Source organism: Varroa destructor, unplaced genomic scaffold, assembly GCF_002443255.2.
Source record: "Varroa destructor unplaced genomic scaffold, Vdes_3.0 BEIS01000007.1, whole genome shotgun sequence".
Taxonomy (NCBI): Eukaryota; Metazoa; Arthropoda; class Arachnida; order Mesostigmata; family Varroidae; genus Varroa; species Varroa destructor.
Window position 1 is genome coordinate 24,184,303 of NW_019211460.1, and position 22,160 is coordinate 24,206,462.

Genomic DNA, 22,160 nt, shown 5'->3' on the forward strand with positions numbered 1-22,160 from the left:
TGAAACATAAAAAGATTTCGAAACATAGTATTTTTATAGGACGCTAACTTGAAGCATCTAACAAGTTACGTTCGGAAGCGGCTTCAGTATCCCTGGTGTAATGACCGCAATCGTCTAGTCACAGACATAGGTATCTGCAATGGGTCTCTGCGTGTAAAGCAGTGTCAACGGTCACTCAGCAATTGCTTAAATGGGAGAAATCTGTTATAGATCTGCACCAGATGATTTGCCGAAAATCGTAAGTGGGTATATGGGTTAGCTGAGTTCTGCCAGGAAAAAACAATGGTACATTCGTTTATGTTTGAATACAATCGTAAATTCAGGGTGATTTATTCGGGATTTGGATCATCACTAAAGTTACGACTAGCGGATGTATAAGTAACGAGACAAAATACCTCAAGCTATTAATGTGAGTTAGCGCGCCATTTTTCTCTCGGTAGGCATACATTTGTACCGGCTTAATATTATAGGTCAAGATTTAGGTTCCGTTAGGGATTACATCAGAGAAGTTTCTCTTGGAACGCATTTAACTCTTTCCCTATTTTCTAATAAATGGGCACTTGATGTAGATATCTTCTTTATGTCAACATAATACTTTCAAGCTTTATAAATAGAAAGGTAGATTTACAGCTGAATGTAATATCTCTCCTGCATACCGTAGAGTCCTCGTCATAACCAACTGTTGTGGTCTAGTTCGAAGCCAGGCATAGACACACGGGTCATTTCGTGCAGAGAGCAAGCCAGCCGTCCGATGGACCGCCTAACGGCGATGCCGGACATATAACTCAGAACATGGACAACGAGAGGTAATTGAACAAGGCAATATGGAGCTTTCCTAAGCTAATTGTTTCATCCTAATCGCAGACGGTTTCTGAAAATAGACTAATTATTCAAAAAGAAATGGTGTTCCGGAAAATATTCACCCAGCTTTATTTTTATTCATGAAATTGAAGCTTCAATTCCATCCTACACACCGAAGGAATTCTCAGTTTATTATAAACACTAAGGGATATTTCCATATCATGTACGAATAGGGCGATTCCGATAGGGACGCGATCAGGCAAACTTTCCTTTTGAAGACGCCACTTTTTGCATATCGAACTGCTACGTTATGGAATTTTAAGCAGCGAAAATGGCGGGGCAGCTATCCACTTCACCAGCTTGTCTCCTTAGATTTGACCCGCTAACGGTAGCTCAGCTTGGGGTGAATTAACAATCGTAAAACCGCTGAAATATTCCAATATGAAAATAAACGCACATCAACAAAGTAAGTAATTAATTAGTATAGTCGGATAGCTATAAATAAGTTATACGCTAAGTTAGACTATCACTAACACAGGGAAAATAAATGGAAGTCAGGTAACAGGACGACTGCGACAGTATACTACATAAGGCAATAAGAATAACTGTAATCTAATAGCCCCATGGAATAACAAAGTTAGCAATATAGCACCTCAGGAGAGCTGCAATAGATGTAAAAGGAGTCGAATTAGAATGTAGGTCACGTTCGGAGTAACAGCAGTCAAATTCATTTAGATCAGGACTGACGGGTGAAATAAGTGCAGAAAAGCAACAAAGCTATAGAGGATTCCAATCGCAGAACAATATATCTACAACAGGATTTTTAAAGCAGGTTAACGGCAATGATAGGTCGAGTGCGCACCGATAGTTATTCGCTAGCCAGCGAACTGTAGTTTACTTAAAGGAAGACGTGACATCAATGGATCAGGGGAGTTAACTTGATCAACGGCAAAAAAATGTCTAAAATTATGCTTAGCACTCCAATATCGTGCTTAAAATAACATATATATACATCTATATATGTATATATTAATAAAGCAGCGTTGAGTAGTGAAGGCTGAATAAAAGTTTAGTTAAGAAGTTGAGTAGGTTTGTAATCGTTCGCAGTCTGCAGAAAGTGATTTTTTTTTAAAAAGTTTTTTTGGCTCTGGTGATTAAATGTCAGATCAGTGCAGATAGAACGACAAATAAAGGAGTGGGGAAACGAGGTGGTAGCGTACCTTTCAGTGTTTGTTTGGCTGTAAATCGTCGCGGGCGAGGCTTGTGCTCGGGTATGAAGTTGGCCGTAGCTTTGTGAACACTATCAGCGCAGCTTCCGAACGCTACCAAGCATGGTACTCCGACCAAGTTCAAGCTTTTCCAACCTAAACGGTAGAGACCGTCGCTAGCCAGCGAGCTAGCTCGTCACGGACGTCAGCGACTATTGAAGCCGTCGGTCATGGAAGGGAGGGAGGGGCGGCGAGAAAAATCAAGGAACGGGGAACGTCTAGCAGTATTAGTGGGGAGTTCGCTGATCTGGCCTAGGAACGGCAATGCTACCTTGTGCTGGAAGCCAAACGGAGGCCGATCACAGGCCGAAAGCAAACAGGCTCGCACTCAAATTTTTGCTTTATGTTCAAGAAACATCGCACGAAATTACCATATATACCAAAAGCCATATAGTGTAATTTGTTTACTGACAGAAGATGCCAAACACTATTTACATCCTTATACACTTGCTCGGCTGCTAGGGAGCTGAGTCCTGGAAGCGGCCCCCGACATTCTGTGAGGCTGTGGATTTCAACGAAGACACGGAATTTAAAAGGGGTACGTGCTAACGTCAGGCAGAAACAGTAGCAACAACGGGCCTGTAGGCAGTAACGCAAGCAACAACAATTAAGCTGCAACCATTTTACCACTTACAAACTTTTTACCTTCCTTCTCCCGTAAAAGCTTTCTATACTTTACGCTTTATGATCCCAATGCTTGAAGGAGCAAAAGCCCGAGGACCGCAGCCTAACACCAAATCAGTTTGCAACGCTTGGCTAATAGCTGCAAGCGGTGGGTAGTTTTCTTTTATAAACTGAAGGAGAACAGCCTTGTGTTTCCAGTACAGCACAAATGGCAATTTGTTGCAACCCAAAGTCTACCGTAGCAGGACTTTCCAGCAGCGAGCAGCTGCTTTGGGGTACGTTTGCCCTCATAGCGTTCACCGTGCGTTCTTACCCTTGTAACCCAACTCGCTTAATTTTTTTTTCTCTCAATTTACAGTAAGGCTAACGCGAACAGCGATCAGGTGGAACAGACACATACAGAGCGAGAAAGAAAGAGGACGAAAGGAAACAAATGTGAGAGAAAAAGCGATCGTGGCGCCGAACTCAACGATTCCCCGCCTTTAATGAAATAGAATGCGTAGTAAGTAAGTGGATAGCAGATTTTTCAGCAGGCCGCCAATGGCCAACCATGCTCCCTATCTGCAGTATCGTTGCTGCAGGTTCCAGCAGTACTAACGGCAGGCATCAGCAGAAGCAGGGGTAGCCCACGGCTGGAAACCTGCCGGCAACGAAGTGTTGTTCGTATTGGTGCAGTAATGAAATACACTGCTGCTGTTTCTGCTAGAATAGATTCTCTCAATTGCGTCGCTTGCTTCCGTTCCCTCGGGTATTCCACAATGGTCAGGTTACTGCTGATTCTATTGATAGTACCATTCTTACCGAAAACGTGCCCCTGGTCAGTTAGCTGTAACAGTATCAGTAGCGGCACCAATCGCATAGAGCAGCCTGTACCTACTTAAAAGCGACGCGCTTTCAGAACACATTACCTATTAACGTCAATGCAAAAACACATTAGCGGCAAACCCCTGCTGAACCAACCTCTAGGCTGAGTCAAGGCTCAAGATTTGGTTTGGCTATGGCCGATAACTGAGGGGAGACAGGCCTGTGAGCGACAGCGTCGGCACTGCAACCGCTGCCAACTCCCCGTCTTGTGACCTTCGTCCACCTGCTTTTCACTCTCTTCATCATTATCATGCTTACGGCCAATCGCCGCCAGTAAGGATATCCCGTAACATCTTCTGATATTTTATGGTTTTATCATAGCCTGCTGCGTCTTCTATTTCTGCAATTATCCTTAAATTTCACTAAGTTAAGGCATCGTTCAACTGCTGCATCATTCTTGTTGTCTGTCGGACGGCAGGAATTGAACGCAAACAAACAAGGTCTACTGGGTCAAGGCGGCGCCCTCGGCCGGTCAGTCGAACGCTACGGCTAGTATCAGTATTACAGTAAGGAAAACAGCAAACAAGGTTTCCGTGTCCTTTGGTAATCATCGTGTCGTTTATTTACTCTGCGACCATAGACATTTGTAATTATCGATGGGCAATAGGTATTCACCATAGTTGAATGTTGTTGTTGTGTTCGAATGTAATGCCGGTACAGTTAATGGAACATGCATCAGGGTTCCCCCGATCTTCCGCAACCTGTTATTCCGTTAGGCCAAATCTAAGTGCGCCAGCTAGAAGGACAAGTACAAAATATAGACGTCACTGATATGGCAAGAGGCACACCGCGGGCCGAGTACAACGGAGTGTGCAAGTTGTTACTGTTGATATCAACTTTTGCACATGCATCAAATACATGAGAGCACTCCAAGGCAGTCACAGCTTTTAAATAGTTTCAGGATATTAAGTAATTATGTAGACATTGTCAGAAAGCCGACAGGTATATTAACTAGCCAATATTCATTTAATTAGCCTGTGATTTACGATAGTGCGTGAGTGGAGTCAGTAAAAACGTCTCAACACCATGATAATCTCATAATTTCGGGTGTTAATATCGTTTGCTTTAAATGGAAGCGAAGAGTCAAGCTAATTGAACGCTGCGCTAGGTTTTCGAAATTTGGCTTTGCAGAAATATGGGAAAAACATCTGCTCAGTAGGTAAAAATATGATTTATCTTCAAGGTTTGCTTAACATTCCGGAAGAACCTCGCTATTAAGCGGTCCCTATAATACTCTTATTCCATAAGAAATGTATTAAGACATCGTAGCAATTTATAAGACTGTTACCACAGTCCGAAGTGGCTCATTTCTTCTTCTTTATATCTTCATTAATGTAAACGCGTTTCGCTATTTGTCTGTCGCCTCTTTAATCCCTTTTGGACCCGAGGACGACCACAATCCCAGCGAAAAAGCACTATAACTGGAACAGCAGTCGCTGTGGCGCTGAATCAAAAAACCATGGGAACAGCAATCAAAACCCCTATACGAATAGCAGTTATATAACTAACCCATTAAGTTGCAGCAATGACCGACGCTGATTTTGGCGCTTCCAAAAGCTCGCTAAATGGGAGGGGCAACAGCAACAACTGCAGGGGCCAACTTCTGAAAATAAGCTCATTGAGGGTAGTCAGCATGAGAGATAGTTTAGAACAGCTTTCGAAGAAGAGGCAGACGAAATGGTCGAGTATGGCAGGACGAAAATTCTGGCAACATTTAGCCGCGGCGTGAGCGGTAATATTGCAATGGTGCTGGTGCTGTTTCTGCCACGGGGGCTGCTGTGAGCGTTAACCGCGCCACAGTGTGCGATGCCTGTGCAAGGAGCTGTGAATATGGTTGGCAAGCAGGGAAAACGCTCTCTTGCGCCAAGGGAAGGGGATGGGGCGCACTTAACACGAGATTTTAACAATTCCAACAAGACCAGCGGCAGGCGACCATAACTCAGAGATGCCATGGGTAATCCGGCTCGGTGGCAGGCTGCTGGTAATGCGACAGCCGGTGGCAGCGGACGACTCAGACCCGGCCAGGCGAATACCGCAACTGCTCATTTCTGGTGCTTATACCACAGATGCATTGCGGTGTCAATAACATCATTGCTTTTGTCGCCGTTGCGACGAAAAGAGACAGAAGGCATATATTGCCGCAGCGAACAGGGTTCCCAGACTTTTCCGCCAACGCCGTTAAAAGCCAGCGAACACCCCGTGTTCCCCCTCGCAGATGTGTTGCGCGCCTTACCCGTGGTCTGTTGACGGTGCAGCCACGGTTGAACCCCGTACCCTTACCGTCACCAAGACGCAGACGACAAAACGGCAGATCATTGGAGTGCTCTCGCAGTTAATGACACTTACCATTATTACAGTTGAAACAACAATAACAGTAGTGGCTATGGCAACAATAACTGCAGCTAAAGCTATAGCCGACAGCAGGAACACGTAACATGGGGAGAAACTGTTACAGAGCAAAGAACGCACAAGCTGAGTGCTAGTAAACGATGTACGCGTCCGTCGGGAGCCTCGTTCATTGGGACAGGCAGCAGTCATCTTCTATGGCGATGCCGAGAGGCTGTACCACAAGCTACGAGCGCTAGCTGTCAGCTTCTGGTGGGAGCAGCGACAGGTGAAAAAGATTATTTCTGTGAAGATGGTTGTTCCGCGCTATGAACGGCATCAGGGTGATCAGCACCGCCTTCAACTACACGCTTATGAAGCGGCAGTACCACGAGTCATGACAACAGCTATATGTGCGGGACGCAGATCCTACGCACTCGTTCTCTCGTCTTTCGTCTGGCTTCCGAGGCAAATAAATAAATCGGCAAAGCATTACCCCCCCCACCCCTCCCAGTTTTTCATGTGCTGCCCAGGCCCTATAACTGCTGCATGTTCTCTGGTCCGACCCCTCGGCGACTCCATTACTCTGTAAACACGCTTGGTACTTTTCGAGTATCCTCCTCGATGCTGTTCGCGATAGCTAGATCTCTCCCATTTGCAGTAATCTGCAACGGCACATATTTTCGATTTAGGCTGGTCATCAGAGTGATGAATATAGGAGTCGGCTGGTTTCGGCACTTCCGCGCTGAAGATATCAGACATCAGACAAACGAGTGCTATGATGTCACAGACATTGTCATCATCAGAACAAAGTAGAGGAACAGAATGGCGTCAGAAGAACGTAGACATGGCGACTAGAAAGGGTGGTAGAAATTGCATAGCGAAGATGGTAAGCAGGCATTTACCAAAGGCGTGCAAAATCGGCTACCGCGGCTCGGTTATTTGAAAGAGATACGTCATTTGTATGTCTCTAGCGTTCTAGTCGTACTTTTGAGGTTAATTTTCAATGTCGCTTCTCTTTAAACCGGGACAGGAGATGAAACGGCGCCAGAATTCGAGCTGCGGATCAATCCCAATAACATTATCTGGTTTTAAGTATTTAACTTAAGCACGTTTGTGGAAAATTCGACAATTTCTCTTAATAGACGTATGACTTGAACGGTTCGAGAGCCATGCATAGTGAGAGCAAACGTGTTGCATAGTTTTTGATTGGTAATTAGATGCTATAGATTTTAATTATCACTATTAATTTGAGGCAAAGCCTTTACTATTGGCCACCATGTTAGATGACATTAATTGAAGTTTAGCATACTCTCTCTCCATATTTTAAACTATACACTAAATTACAATTTGTACGGAATCATATTGTTGCTGTCCAGCCTCGTCCGTTTAATGGTTACCGCGAAGTATGGATGTAAGTTATTCTCCTACAAGCTGGTTAAGTTTATTAATTAAATCATACGCCTCATAACTGTGTGATTCTGCCTATGTTCTATTTATCTTTCGACTTTCGATTTGATCGAGTACACTACTTTGGGATGGCAAACAATTGTTATCGAACAAAACTAGACAAATAATGATCGCACTCTTAACTAACTTTTCTAAACACAGACCATCCTAACTTAACTTCATATATAATGTATATTTTATATACTTGTTTTGCCATCCGATCGACAAATGTCACCTAGGTCGTATACCCTATCTACCCTACCGAAAACTATTAACCTTACGTCAGAAGCAAAGCAGATATAGTGGAACTATAGCAATAGTAACATTGTCAACGTATGCTGAAGATAAGTTTCGGTGCAGAGTTGTAGTAGATCTAAATATTACCCTTGACAGAGACGATGGAACCCAGGGTCGACAAAATGGGTGACTGTAATTCGGAGGGGCTTTAATGGGTTTTGTATGGTTATGATGTTATTTGCATGTATCAGGTCAAACTGACTGATTTACTTTTCCTTCAGCACTTAGTTGTCGTTACTAATGTTGCTGTTGTCGCCATTACCTCAGCCAATAACACTGGCCACCAATTTCTCTATGTCCTGTTCGAGTACGGACACACACTGAGCACTGAACTTGGCCACACACGCGCAGGCAGCCGCATACATATATACATGCACGCACGCACCACACGAGCATCCGTACACAAATCTTTTATCGTATACTAGTGCCTAACTGCAACTCGGATGTTGATGTTAGCTTCGCAGACGATACACCCTAATGCTGACATGTAAATGTGCATGAGTGTATTAGCCTTGTATAGAATAAACGTAACGTTATTCTATGCACATAAGATGGGCTAGGCTGGGCCTGGCATGTGGCTGTGTCTTCTTTAAGCATGGCTGCCATTGCCGCGGCTATCGCCGCCGCTGGTTATCCGTGTGACGCCAGCTGATGTCTATCTGTAATGCCAACGTGCTCTACATATACTCGAGTAGCATCCGGAGAGTTGGCGCTTATTGAATACTGACCCAGCTGGCGCTCCTATGCCAGGTGCTCTTAATAATTGGGGCAAGATGATATGATCTGCTTTGACCACTAAGGATCATCATCGTTATTGCCAACGTCAACAAGACTACTAACATCACTGGCGTGTGATCGCCTCCACTGTCGTCCTTACCACCATTACCAAGCCAAGATGATATGCAGTGCAATGTTCGCCAGCCGCGCGCCTACGAATAGCAAGTTTTGCTACTTTACCGTATGCATACGCTTATTCTCATCATAATCCACTATCACTTAAAGGCTCCTTTACTATCTGACATCATCGGGAGGCCATCCGTATCAACTAGTAGCTCTGTCACGGCCACCACAAGCGTCTTACTTGGGGATCCAGTCCTGATCTCTTCGTCTACGCCAGCCACGCTTGCTTTTGCTATGAGGGACTGAGCTCGAAGGACTACAAGCCGAAAGGCGCTGTTGTCTACTGCTAGGCGCTACAAAGCTCTTCTATATCCATGTTGTCCCTACCTGTGGCCAGCCAGGAGGAGCCGGTCGTCGTCAAAAGAACGTGGTGGGAAACTTATTGACGACAACTGGCATTGTAAGCACGAGGGCGGGCACACAAGCAGCAGGCTCGAACGTGGCTAGCGGAGTTCCGAGCATGTGTGATGCATCGCTGATGTACGGGATAATAAGCAACCCGGCAGTCTGCCATCATAATTCAGAGCAAAGTAATTTGCTTCATATTCGTCCGTGTAATGCTTCCATAATTTAGTTCTGTGTGGAGCAATTACTACTTCTTGTGGGATGGTCAATCTTCAGGGCCCAGCACCAGACAACCAGCGTGACTCTGAGATGAGCTACAACTAACCAACCGTGCCAGGCTCTATTCATAAATGCTCAACGGTTACTGCAGCAGCAGCAAACGTCGATTGTTTTCTTCAACAATTAATTAATACCTTTGGCAACAAAAGTGAAGTAAAAAGGGCGCATTTAATCGGCACGATTCGCAGCAAGAGCGAGAGTCAATGGCTAGGCAACGTGCTATGAGTCGGAGTTAATCACAATGCATGATTTACGTAATATATATATATATATATATATATATATATATATATATATATATATATATGCTAGACTCTTCTTCCAGAATCCAGCTTTTTATCAAGGCTGTGGTAGAGGTCGAGGTTTACAAGGAACAGTAGCCAACAGAACCTATCTTTGTTTCCACATTATTCATCTTGCCATTGAAAAAATGGATCCTGCACCGAAATATGTAGCCCAGTGCTTGGTATTACAGTTATAAAAAGAACAGACGACATGTATAGATAGATATAAGAACGAATGTTTGATATGCTGCCCAGCGCTGTGGTCGATTTTTATTTTAGGCCTTTGTATATAATAATAGCATTCCTTTATGTTTTTACATGATGTCCTTTGCAGCTGTCATTCCTAATGTAATCTATATTCATTTCAATTACAGTTTCTAGTAGGAACCTAAATCACTCATTAGTAATTTTCAAAATGTTCTTCTTTGAGTCTACATTACTTTTCAACGATAGCTATGCGTAGAGCGATACTGTCAAAATGCCGCTCAAGTGCTTTATGTACAAAGAAATTTTAGCATTTTTGGTTAATAACGGGACAAAATTCTCAAAAAATCAAGGGTTTAAAACAGTCGAAAAGTTTACAAAGTTCCAAAAAGCCTAATCGTTAAAGTTTATCCGTACGACGTAAACATTGTCCTCGATACAGCCGTTAATGTCTATTTAGAAATTCATGTGTATCAAAAGTGACTTGATACTTTTTTTGACTGCTTATATTTAGACCTCATTGAGAATCCTTCGGAACGGCCCTCGGATTTTTCAGAAGCCGTATAAGAATTAGCAGTTACGTAGACTGTCAGTCTTGGACAAAAACGTTCCTATTTTTGATAGGGATTGTAAGAGATCGAATAATAGCCAACCCTCATTTAAACCCTGAAAATGCACTGTTTTTTTTTTTACTGGCTAGAAGAAACTGGACTTCTTCTGATATCGGAAATAATGACAAACAATATAATAAACAAAAAAATAATAATAATAATGGCAAACATTAACTTAATAATAACATAATGGCAAATTAAAGCTGAATTATGACGCAACATTTGGTTCATTTCCACATAATACGACTTAAATTCTAATCATTAGCATTAAAGAGCCGCTGGGACTTGAGGGGTGCGTTTTGAAAGGCTGCATCTTTTTGAACACGAAAATACCTATGCTCAAAGTAATCGAAAACGCTTCGGCAACAGACGAATTTAGATTTGGCCAGCCGCAGTCGTAGAACTGGCGATGCCACCATACGAAGAACTTTATCCGTAACGTAACTTACGTTACGTTAGGCCTCTGAGCCTAAAGCATAGCGAATTTTTTAATGATACCGTTTTGTGCCGATGTACATGATGGCGGTACATCTATACCCACCGCTTGATTTATCTGAGCCGTCATTTAACATATGTGCTGTCGTAACAAGATGTTATACAGTAAATAAATAAAGTCCTGTTAATTGCACATTCGTCATTGGTAATCATTAAGGCTACACATACTTCATTCGGATCGGTGCTCACGTTTGCAATATGGACTATATGGACCCTGTTGTCTTAAACTGACTTACAGTAAACTTATACTAAGTATTGTATTCCCTCACATCTAGTATATTGTGCCAGATCAGAAAATTTGCCCTATAAGCCCGGTTAGAATTAACTAAAAAAAAAAGCTATATTAACATAGGCCTTTTTCTCCTTTGTGGGGCAGCGGATCGATCGTTCTTATTGTAGCTTAATGCGGCTGCTGATGCCGCCGCTGCAGCTACTTCTACCACTGAAACTTTGCGACTTGTTCGTTTCAGTTTCACTGACTATATCCCTCTCTCACCTTTCTCTCGCATTTTTGCCCACCGGGCTGCTTGTAATGTCACTGTTGGTGGTAGTGGTGGTAATCGATCCTACTATGCTATTGCCATATGTGCAGCATGTGCCATTCCTAAGAGTGTGTCTGTACGACCGTAACTTTTCTTGTAGCTGTCTTCGCCTCTGAGTAAGAGTTGGCCTGTAGCCCTGCTGTGCCGCCTATCATAATGTCCGCTCGACCCATGAACCATCCATCACCGCGGGCACTGGGGGCTTGCACATGTGCCCACTCTTTTGCTGCTTGTCCCATCGCGGCTGTCGCTGTTGCTGCTCCGCTATCCTACCTTTAATGGAGTCCCGATGTCGGATCTCTTCCTTCGTGTTCTGTTCCGTCTTCTTCCTTTTGCTCGCATTACCAGCTCTGGCCTTATTCTCTTTATCATTTCACTTTACCTTTACGTCTGAAGCGTCCGTCCTCTCCATCCCCAGTTCCTCAACTCTCGTTACGTCCATAGGCCTGTATAGTTGCTCATTTCAGGTTCTGTTAGACTGCCTACTGGTCTAGCAGTTGGCTAACCAAGGTCGATGGGCTGGTAGGGTTTGCCGAGGGGTCATCCACTGGGCGACGGCCGTCTTTGCCGCCATGCAGTTCGCCAGCCAGCGCACCGACACCGTTCAGCTCATCCGGGCGGCGGTCCGATGGCCGCCACCATAGACCTGTCGTAGCCATTGAGTGCTTGGAATAGCTTTGTGTAGCTTGTTCCCTTTCTCTTTTACTACTGCCCAGTTAACCATTGGTTGAGTAGTACCAGTGGTAGAGGAAACTCCATCTGGCTTCATCCTATCTTTCTTTCTGTCCCCGTGCCACTTCAGCCAGCACGCCGGTATCGTTGCCGCCGCTCCCACTGCCGCTCGTCTGGCCGTCCTGCTCCCGTTTTCCTACCAGCCTTCTCGACTCCTCTTCTCAGGCTGCTATCCTAATAGTGGCCAACCTTCGCTTCGCCCCGCTCTGCCCTGGCATCCCATCCATTTTTCGTTTGCTGACAGCAACACCAGTTAACAGTATCTAGTAGTCGCAGTAGTTGTCGCCGTCTACTGTGGCAGAGGGCCGCAGGGGAAACGAATACGGATGCAGTATAGGCAAGAGAGGAGTAGAACAAGGAGTAATGCCCACTTCGGGCTGCCTCCTGCCTTTTGTCCCGCCAGTCCCTGGGTGCTTAGTAGGACGCTGGGGTTTCTTCAGACGTCGTCCTCTCCCGCTCATCATACATTTTTACGTTTTCTCTTCAGTGGCCGTGCCGGTACCACCTGCAGCTTCTCATCGTAAACGGTGGCACGTTCGCTGGCCCATTGCATAGCCCTCCGGAGCTAGCATCAGCCAGCTTTGCTAGCGGCGTGACGTCGACAACGAAACTAGCCTGCCAAACGATGCCATACCACCTTGTTGCAAGCAATTCTCTCGAACTTTCTGTAGTTACCTGCCGTTGTTGCCCGTAAGACACATGTATAGCAGGTTCTATGCAATTTGTATATATTTAGGTATTATCTAGTTGGCTGCTAGTAGTACGACCATTTGGCAAGCGGTATGCTTTTAGTCGGGTTTATAGGCACGAACGAGAAAAATCAACGTGTCTCTTCGGACGAGAACATCGCGTCTACATCTTTGTCTGTGTACATGTAGAACATATGATAAAAATAGCGTGAACAAAAGTAAAAAAAGAAGACCAATTTTATAGATATCTTTGCGTCCAGTATTATCACCAACAAAAGATGGCAATCTCGTGAGTAGTCAATGAAGAGTCCGATGCTTCACATGGCCGAACAAGATGCTTCACAGCGGATGTCCTGTTACGAATCTCATGCTGTGATCTGCGTTACAAAATGTCAGATGCAGATGTTGACGATTTAGATTTGGGACTTCAATGCGATATACTTTCAGCTGGATGACCCTGAAATGGCATTAGCGCAATTATACAGTAGCCACCACCGTGATCGGCCTAATGTGAGCCAATAATATGTCTCTAATGCTTGAAACAACGACCTGTAGTAATGTCAGGCTTGTTCCTTTTTGCCCTTCCTTTTTCTCGATTTCTGTGTAGTAATTCATGTCTTTTTCCTTTTCTATGGCAAAAAGAAGTTAGATGGTGTCTCCGACACAGTTAGATATGAATTTGCAACCACTTGAAGCGCTATGGTGAACTATGCAGTTTACTATTGGCATTGAGGATCGATAGAAAAAGTACATTCGGCAGCATCAGGTCCTGATAGAATTTCTATTGCTTCCAAAAGAGATTTAATGGTACGAACACAAAACGAGGAAGAGAACATTACGCTTCTGTGAAACCACCGCTAAATATACCGGCAGAGAAGTCGAAAACAATCAGCTAGGCCAAGCATAGACACGACTAGGACTGAAATTGCCATCGTGTTCATATTTATTGTACGCAAAGTGTATGTCGTACCAATCCTCAACGAAAACCGTGAGAGAGAACTAGAGAACACACATCCTCGAGCTTGAGACGTCTGTGCCATTGTATAAATAATGAACCTTTCAGCCTATTTAAACAATTGAAGAGACTGATAATGCTATTTTAGATAAACTGCAAATATAGCAGTTTGTGTGAACATGGCCAAATGTGTAATGATTAGCTATGATATTCTTGAAAATCCAATGACGGAACTCGCCGCTTTTTCCTGAAACACGCTCCGATCGATATCCGTCGAGGAACTCCCATAGTTGGGGATCATGATTGACATTAAAAGAAGCACTGGAGTGTCCTTCAGGACGTGTCGACCAGCCAACGCGCTAGAACATGTCATTCCATGGTGCAGGAAGATAGGTGACAGCGGTCAAACATGCAGTAACTTGAGGATCACAGCGTTTACAAACGAACACCTGTCGCGGTCTTCAACTCGCGGCTTACGGTCACCAATGACTCTCTCGCTTTTCGACCCTCGCGATATCCCCACATTGCCTAGAAACTAATCGCAGAAAAAAAAGAGCCTTATTTCATCCAAATCTAATCAGTGTCGTACTAAGCAAATCAACCATTTACTAAGCAGTTCCTTCTAGATTGTAGCTCGTCGTATAGAACGCTTTCGAGGATCGGTATTCATATACTGCAATGTAAACCACCTTTAGCAATTATGAATCGCTGTAGGAAGTTTAGAACTAGAATTTCTAGCGTTCGTCCTGCTATTTGAAAAAAAAACAAAAGTTAATAAAATGATACAACAAAAACGCTACGGGTAACTTTTGTCTAGACATTCGTGTCCGCGAGACAAAAACCTGTTATACTAGTTCTTTTCAAATTTGAGACATACACAGTGCCTCATTACATAATCGTAGCAGCAATTAGCGGTCGATTGTTCTGATCACATACGGTTATGTCGGCAGAAGCATAGCGTAGAAACCACTGGATTATGAGCGATGTCGTGGGCATTGTGGCCAGGTTCTCGTCAGTTGTATATCGAGCCGATGCCCATTCGATGATTGCCTTTGCCTCAGGTTTGATTGACACGATGGCATCGCGCAAGTTCCGTATCGATGGGTGTCATCGATAAAACGCGGAACAAACTAATGGTATTATGACCCGAATACGTACATCCGTACACATATACGCATGTCCTATACAGAGAATTGCGTTTCGTTCAGTAGTGTTAAAACCTCTTTTTGGTCATTTTGACTTTAGGTTCCTCACCTGCAGCAGCCCATAAAGAGTATGGTGTTATCTCTGTGCACGCCAGGCAATATTTTCAGCATTGTGTATACTGCGAACGGATCGCAGCTTACTTGCTACTGGTATTTTGTTCCGTGAATTGATTTGTGAAATTGATTGGCTAAAATTTTAGCGTACTATAGAGGAAACACGTAGTCGATATTTTTGTATATATTATATACAACACTCCTCTGCTCCTCCTATACAGCTAGCCCTATGCAGCTTGGCGATTTTCAAACCACGTAATTGGTAGCCAAGTGCTCCGCCATACACGTGCCGTGCTAGCGCAATGCGGTCAAAATTAATGTTCTTTTTTTTTATCAGTAGTATATGGGCTCTAGGTAGAGAGTGTGTCATTGGCCGTTATATACTCTATTAACGATGTTCTTTTTTCAAATAATCTTCAAATTTCTATTAATAATACGTATTTACTGTGCAAAAACTACTAGTAGCCAGTGTTGGTCGTGGAGATTTCACTTTGTCATCGTTGTCCACCTTAGCGCCTTTTAGGCTTTACGTAGTAAAGACTTAATTGTTTAAAACTAAAAGAGCAATGATTCAGCGTCTCGCATAAAGACTCAGATTTAGCAGCACCTGGCACACTTTGGCAAACCCGTCCTATTTTCTCCCTACGTTAGTTCGTAATCCCTCATTAGTTCCCAGTCATATTTCTAGAATCACGTAAATGCATACTTCCTACATCAAATTGCAACGGAAGAAGCGACTCTAATGACACCTAAGCGACTACGAAATACAAATAAGACGAATTTATGGGTGTCGTAGTCGTTGTTACGACAGGAAGGTGCGAGTGATTAACATCACTGTCCCCATTAACAACACAAAATTACAATAGCTACGGAAACCATGATGTTGAACGATGTTGGTGACTTTTGATCATCTTGATTGTGTTTCGAAAACGTCGCAGGTGCTCCGACAGCCGACTCCGGCAAGCAGAGACGCAGTTCTGAGATGAACGGCAGCTGGCCAGGTCAAGGCAGGCCTGCCTAGCCCAGAACAGGACAAGCAGGAGGCACTGCCATCCGGGCCAGCTAGCTGTGGCTGCTACGCGGCTCGTTAATGACAGTGCCGCGGTTGACGAACGAACGAACGAACGAACGAACGAATCCAAACATCTAATCTCATCGTTGTAACGTTCCGAGCAGGCTGTGAGTGGATGGGGTAAAGGGATCGGCGGGCAGTTACGGGGCTGCCGTAGTAATTCTCCACCAGGTTATACTGCTAGGCAAAGCTTTTCGGTGGTGGGAGCTACAAACATGTTCACGGCTGCATAAGTATAAGAGTAGTGGGGTAGATTAACGACAATGAGTAAAGGAGGCGATAGTGGCAAAAAGCGGGACAACCGGGGAGAAAGCAAGAGAGGGTCCACAGGGTTTGTAGGGCCATCAAAGGCAGCTAAGCAGACAGTGTCAGCCCCAGTACAAGGGCCGGTGGCAGCCGCGGCAACGGGTACAGGGGCGCTAGTAGCGGCAACAGCATCGGGAGTAACGCAAGAGGGCAAGGGAAGCAGGTAGGTAGCGGCAACGACGGATAGCGGTGGCGCGGCAGCAGTAACGTGAAGTAACCCTCAACCGGAACAGTTAATCCTCTTATTGCAGAAAGGACTGCGTTCATCATCGGCGCTCGCTCGCTCACTCACTTACTCACTCACTCGTAGCCTCTGTTTCTCTTTATCTCGCGCCCTCTCCAATTTTCATCTCCTCCCTATATTTCACCCCCTCTCTGTCCTTTTGACAGCGCTGCAGGACGACGAGGATGGCCATGTCAGTGATGGCGACAACGACAGCGTTGACCACAACGACGATGACATTGCAGTTAAAGCAGCAGCAGTTATAACGCAAGTAGAATAAGACGCAGAGTAAAGAGCCAAGAACGATAGCAGCGGCGAAGGCGGCTGAAACAGTAACAGCAACAGCTTCAGCATCAGAAGAAGCAAAAGGCAGTTGCTAGAGTGAGTGAGTGCTTACTGAGCGGTGCTTCTATTATCGGCCCCGAGAACCCTAGCGCACGACTCGACGGGACGCCGGCAAGGGGTTCTGCCGTTTTTCGGGGGCCACTGAAGAGGTGAGGGACATGAAGACATAGCGAGGCCTTGCGAGTAAATACAGAGTGTGGCCTCCACGGCTAGTTTCGCAGCCGACAGGACAGCAGGACAATAAAGCCGAGGTCCAAAAAGCAACAATGTTTCGTCATCGCATTTGGTCTCTACTGTTTCCGATGTGTCCTGTCATTACGCCGGTAGAAGCCTGTTACAGGCCTGCAAGCGGACTTTGGCTGTTTCCCATGCCACCTTGACTCCCTTCTACCCATTCTCTTATCTAGCAACGAATTACCTTTGAACCAGCAAGGTCTTCTCTCAGAACATGACAAAGTCACTTTCTCTTTCGGGATAAGCGCCTGGAGAGCGCAAGCAGTAGGAGTAGCAGGCATTTGGGGAGAGAAAGATGAACAGGGGTTGCATCAGGAGAGGGGATTGGTGGCACAAATAGTGCCCCTCGTGAGCTGCAACAGCAGCAGAAACAGCGGCATGGTGAAGTATGACGAGTATGACATCCAGTCATACGCAACTATACAAGCAACCAAGCAATGACATCCAACAAGAGTGACTTGCGTGTACTCACTTACAACGTGCAAGTCGGGAAGAGCATCTTTGAGCGGTTATGGGGGCAAAACGACGACCGCAGTGGCTTGCTATGGCTGTAACAACGATACACTGCACAGCCATCTCCTGTACAAGGTACCCACTTCAATACAAAGCCAGCGACACAGTCACGGCAACAGTGTTGTCGTCTTGCTATATGCAACAGTAGTTACGACACTGTACACAGAAGCGGAGAGAGAAGCAATAAATATATACATATGTATATAGTATATACACACACACACTCATACACATGTACATACGCGCACACAAAGGCATATGCATATACAAAAACAAACACGTTCCCGACAAATCCGCTGGCTCGCCCCACTGCTTGCCTGACGCTTGACGAAAGGAGCTCGCGTCTACCGATATAGAACCATCTCAAGTGCGACGAATTCATCGAGGAGTTCGACTGCACGACGTTCATGGTGTCGAAGTAAGATCCTCAATATAGGCATTAAGCCAGCGAGCAAGGCCTGGACGAGGACGTTTTAATTAACAGTATATAAGTAGATATACAGATCGTACACGACTTATGAGAGCGAGTGGACGTATGTTTGTTTGTAGGCAAGATTATTACCGGTCCCGCAGTTAAGCCGCAGTTACCGATTTACTATGATTGATTTTCTCTATTGAAGAAACTGAAAATTATTCTCTTTGGATCAAGCACAATTTTCCTCACACCAATATGCCGCGTCTTGATTTGGGCAAGTGCCTTTTACGAAGAATGAAAAGGCTGAAAAAGTGGTCATGGGGACTTTTCTTCTGCGATACATTTTTCACCACGGGTCTGTACATCTAGAGCTGCAACCTCCAACGAGAACCCTAAAAGTGAGTGCGTGGGATAAAGCTTTTGCTGTACGGAACAAATCGTCCATTGTCGCTGACTGACGCCCACTTTCATTATTTACAATAGGATACATGTAAGGTGTCTAACCTATCTAAGTAAAGAACATTAAGGAAAATTTGAGTCGAGGATTTTCAGTTTAGTCTTCAGGAGTTTGTTCAGATGATAAGTCTCTCATGTAGGTGGAGGACGGACATTTTCCGTTTTTGTGCTACATAAAGTCGCCTTTATATGGCAGTAATGTACAGCGTTTCGTGATAAATTAAGGCCAGTAGTCAACTCGAACAGGTTATTAGTCACCGATTGAAAGCGGAGTCAGCACAAACGATTGGCAGTAATTTTTATTGTAACCTTCGATTATGTTTTGTTTTCGAATCTCGACGGGTGAAGGAAGCCCCAGCAGCAACAGAATTTTACTTTATTCTGGCCCCAAAGTGTAGACTGTATTAGATAACGAAAAATACCCAGTATAAACTGATAAAACACAACCACACAATGTGTGTACGTATGAATAAAGTAACTTTATCTTTGCCGAAACTTACTTTATTTCACTGTTGCTCCTGCCTAAGATCTTCCGATGCTCACTCCCTTTTCCGTATCAGTGTCCGAATCGACCCGCTTCAATTACGTTATTTATTACTTCCAGGGTAGTTTCGCTCATGTCGACGGCCTTTTCAAACGCTGTACGCGCTGCGAGGGTATCCTCCAACATCCCGACAATGATTTTCGCACGCGTCTTGCTTGCAGCTTACTTCCGCATGGCTGAATGAGCCACCTTTCCATAGGACTTAGCCGATTCATAAAAAGGCCCACTACTTTAGTTCATCAACAGTTTTTCAGGCAACAGTTTTTTAAGTGCTTTGCAGACCTTAACTGATACAGGTGTTCGGCTCAAGGCCAAATTTTTGCCACGAGAAAAAAAAGCTTACACTTTTGTAATAAACTGAAACTCAATTCTGAAAGAACACAGACAGGATCGCCTTTCTGTAAGTTGTATTCGTTATTATTATTATTATTACTATTAGGAATAGTGGGACAGTGGCGCTATTTGCCTATCAAACTTTGTGGAGATAAAACTGAATTCAACAACTGAATATCAAAATATTAATAAATGCTCTTCGCAAACCTTTTGAAGAGTCTTCCACTCTATATCGAATTCGCCAAACAGATTATCTTCATCCGAAAATCCGCGAAGACAGCGAATTCCGGTCTGGAAAGGTTCTGCCAAGTGACTCCGTTTGACTGCCAGCGATGGAGAGTTTCCGTAACCATCAGCAGTTACAAGTGAAAACCAGTCAAACCAGATCGTCCGCGGGTCCCCGTGAAGTCCGTCGCCCGTCTGGTAAAACGGTCGTGGCCATCGCCATATCGGGAGAATGTTACCTAACACAGGGAAAAAGAGAGGCCTACGGGCAAACTGTCTTACACGAATACAAAACTTTGTTAAAAGAAGTATCACTCTTTGTGAACAGGCAAAAGAATAGCAACTCTTTCTAAGATAAAATATCAGCTTCTAATGTTATTGAGACGATCTTACACTTGCCAATTTGTTAATAGAATAGATTATAAAGAAGTTCGCAGCCTTATCAGGTTGAGTGCAGGTGTGAGTTTAGGCTACAGATCGAAAATAAAGTATATTCTAAAAGGAGCGTACCGAGTTCTCTTAAAATTCCAGGCTGTAGTCCAAGCTTCAGAGAAACAGCTAGACACTCAACCGTATAGACAGCGGGTGGTTCATCTATTACTTGTACAGTTTCTGTTTGAGTTATATATTTCTTGCCATGCACAAAGGGAATGTCGAAGGTGGCAGTTACGTTTCTTCATTTGTCTTTCTTCGATTGACCTCTAAAGGTTCTATTAAACATTTATTTGAGTAGCCGAATGCCATCTTTTGACCAGATGTCTTTTTTCGCCAAATGGTTAAGTCCATCGATGGACTCTTCTTCTCGAGCTTCGTCGGCCGGTGTTACCTCGCCGTTAGGTCCAACAGTACTTTTTATTATGCCTCTCTAATTCTGACACGGAAAATGCCCGTCGACGGATGCACTGAACTCATAGAATTATGTACCATGTGACTCTGTCCTGTCGTGACTATCGGGTGGCTGACTTGTATATGTGTTGATGTATAACAGCCCTTAACGACTTCAAGGAACAGAAACTATTATGAAATTTGCAAAAATGAATTTTGATTCATGTGATATTTCAGAGACATATAGACTTAGTGAAGAAATTCGTTAACATTGAAGTGTTGAAATCGCTATCGGAACGCTAAAAATCATCAACGCCACATGTCTCACAAGAAAAATGACTCAGCTGAATTCTTACGCCATGGGTATCAGGAATCACGGTTCTTATTTCGAGCACGCTGAGGGGTTCGTTTAAATGTCGCTGCGGTGGTTAATGGCCTATGTTAAACCACCGTGAAAAATAGAATCACAAAGCAAACAATAAAGACAGCAAAAAGCTAAATTCACTTATTTAGATAAGTAGATGATTTTCTTTTGAGTCGTGATGTTAAAACAGACTATCGTTGAACAAATCTTTAACGCTAGGCCCCATTGCTGGCATTCGTAACGGAACAACCAGACCATGACGGGACGCAGTTCTTGAATACCGGCACTCGAGAAAAAATAGGAACAGCGTACTTTAACACTGTTACTTTTATATGACAGCAGCCATTCGAAGATGCTGAAGAGTGCTACATGTAAAGAATCAGGCAAATTGACCACTGTAGGATCGCGCCTCCACAAGACGGCGACTTTGAGAGATTTACGGGTCGAATGGCTTCCTGAATCTTGCGGCAAAAAATCCTGCCTGCCTGCCGCAGATCTTCATTTTTACGGCCTCAGTCTCCGCATACAAAAGATACTAAAGACGTGCTATTTTAAATACTTATATTAAATAATATTATTAAATACGGATTTTAACTATCAGTAAAGACCTACTAGAAGGAAAACAAACAAGACAAAACGTGAATGTAACGAATAGCATTTATATCATATGCATCAAAAGTTCTTTAGCTAACAGAGACTGTGTCCTCAAAGAAAAAATCTCCAAATAGGTGTTACAAAATAAGAGAGATAAAGAAATAATTTCCAGTGATTGCGGGAAAGGTTTGTGAAAAGCGGAAACTTTCGGATGCAAACCAGAATAGGCCTCGAGGTACATTCAGAGCTCTACGGCAGGACGACATTGGAAATTCGTTAGCAGTTCTTCAACAGGTAGGTGACTCAAACTGAGGTAAAAATAATTTAAAAGAGCCACTAATATCCAGCGAAATAAATAGTCCACGTATAATAGATATGTATATATACGTATGCGATAGTCTCATGGTTCAAACGAGGAAAGACCAGACTATACACAAACAACAGCGTCATGTTTATACGATTGAATTTACGGATATATATGCGGCCATAAGGTACAGCGATGAGTTTTTAATGAATTCAATACCCTCTTTCTAGAGCAGAACTTCCTATTTCCTTTAAGTCGTAATTCAAGGTAGCTTTTTAATCCTTGGTTATAAATAGACACAAAAACTAACTTCTTTCATTTTTTAAGTGGCATTGAAGGAAATTATTTTTGGGAATGGTCTCTTTATTATAGGTTTTTTAGGTATTCTAACTGGACTTGGATCAAAATAGTTTTCCATCAGGCAAGTTCATTCATGAGACAGACAAATTGTTTTAAAATAAGATATAAAGCTTAAATTGGCATT

At 43.8% G+C, this 22,160-nt stretch overlaps 2 long non-coding RNA genes across 3 annotated transcripts; both read right to left on the minus strand.

Moving 5' to 3' along the window:
• Positions 1-906: 906 nt before the first annotated feature.
• LOC147754476 (uncharacterized) lies at positions 907-8,974 on the minus strand. Of its 2 annotated transcripts, XR_015317298.1 has the most exons (4): positions 7,716-8,974; positions 6,871-6,941; positions 2,022-2,346; positions 907-1,227 (listed from the first exon to the last, which is right to left on the minus strand). It is a non-coding gene; the product is annotated as an uncharacterized LOC147754476 (long non-coding RNA). The 2 variants fall into 2 exon arrangements; XR_015317297.1 differs by lacking the exon at positions 6,871-6,941 and having other exon boundaries at positions 7,716-8,972.
• A 426-nt stretch (positions 8,975-9,400) lies between these two features.
• On the minus strand, positions 9,401-21,511 carry LOC147754477 (uncharacterized). The gene is made up of 3 exons (XR_015317299.1): positions 19,572-21,511; positions 18,988-19,401; positions 9,401-14,199 (listed from the first exon to the last, which is right to left on the minus strand). It is a non-coding gene; the product is annotated as an uncharacterized LOC147754477 (long non-coding RNA).
• Between the last annotated feature and the right edge of the window lie 649 nt (positions 21,512-22,160).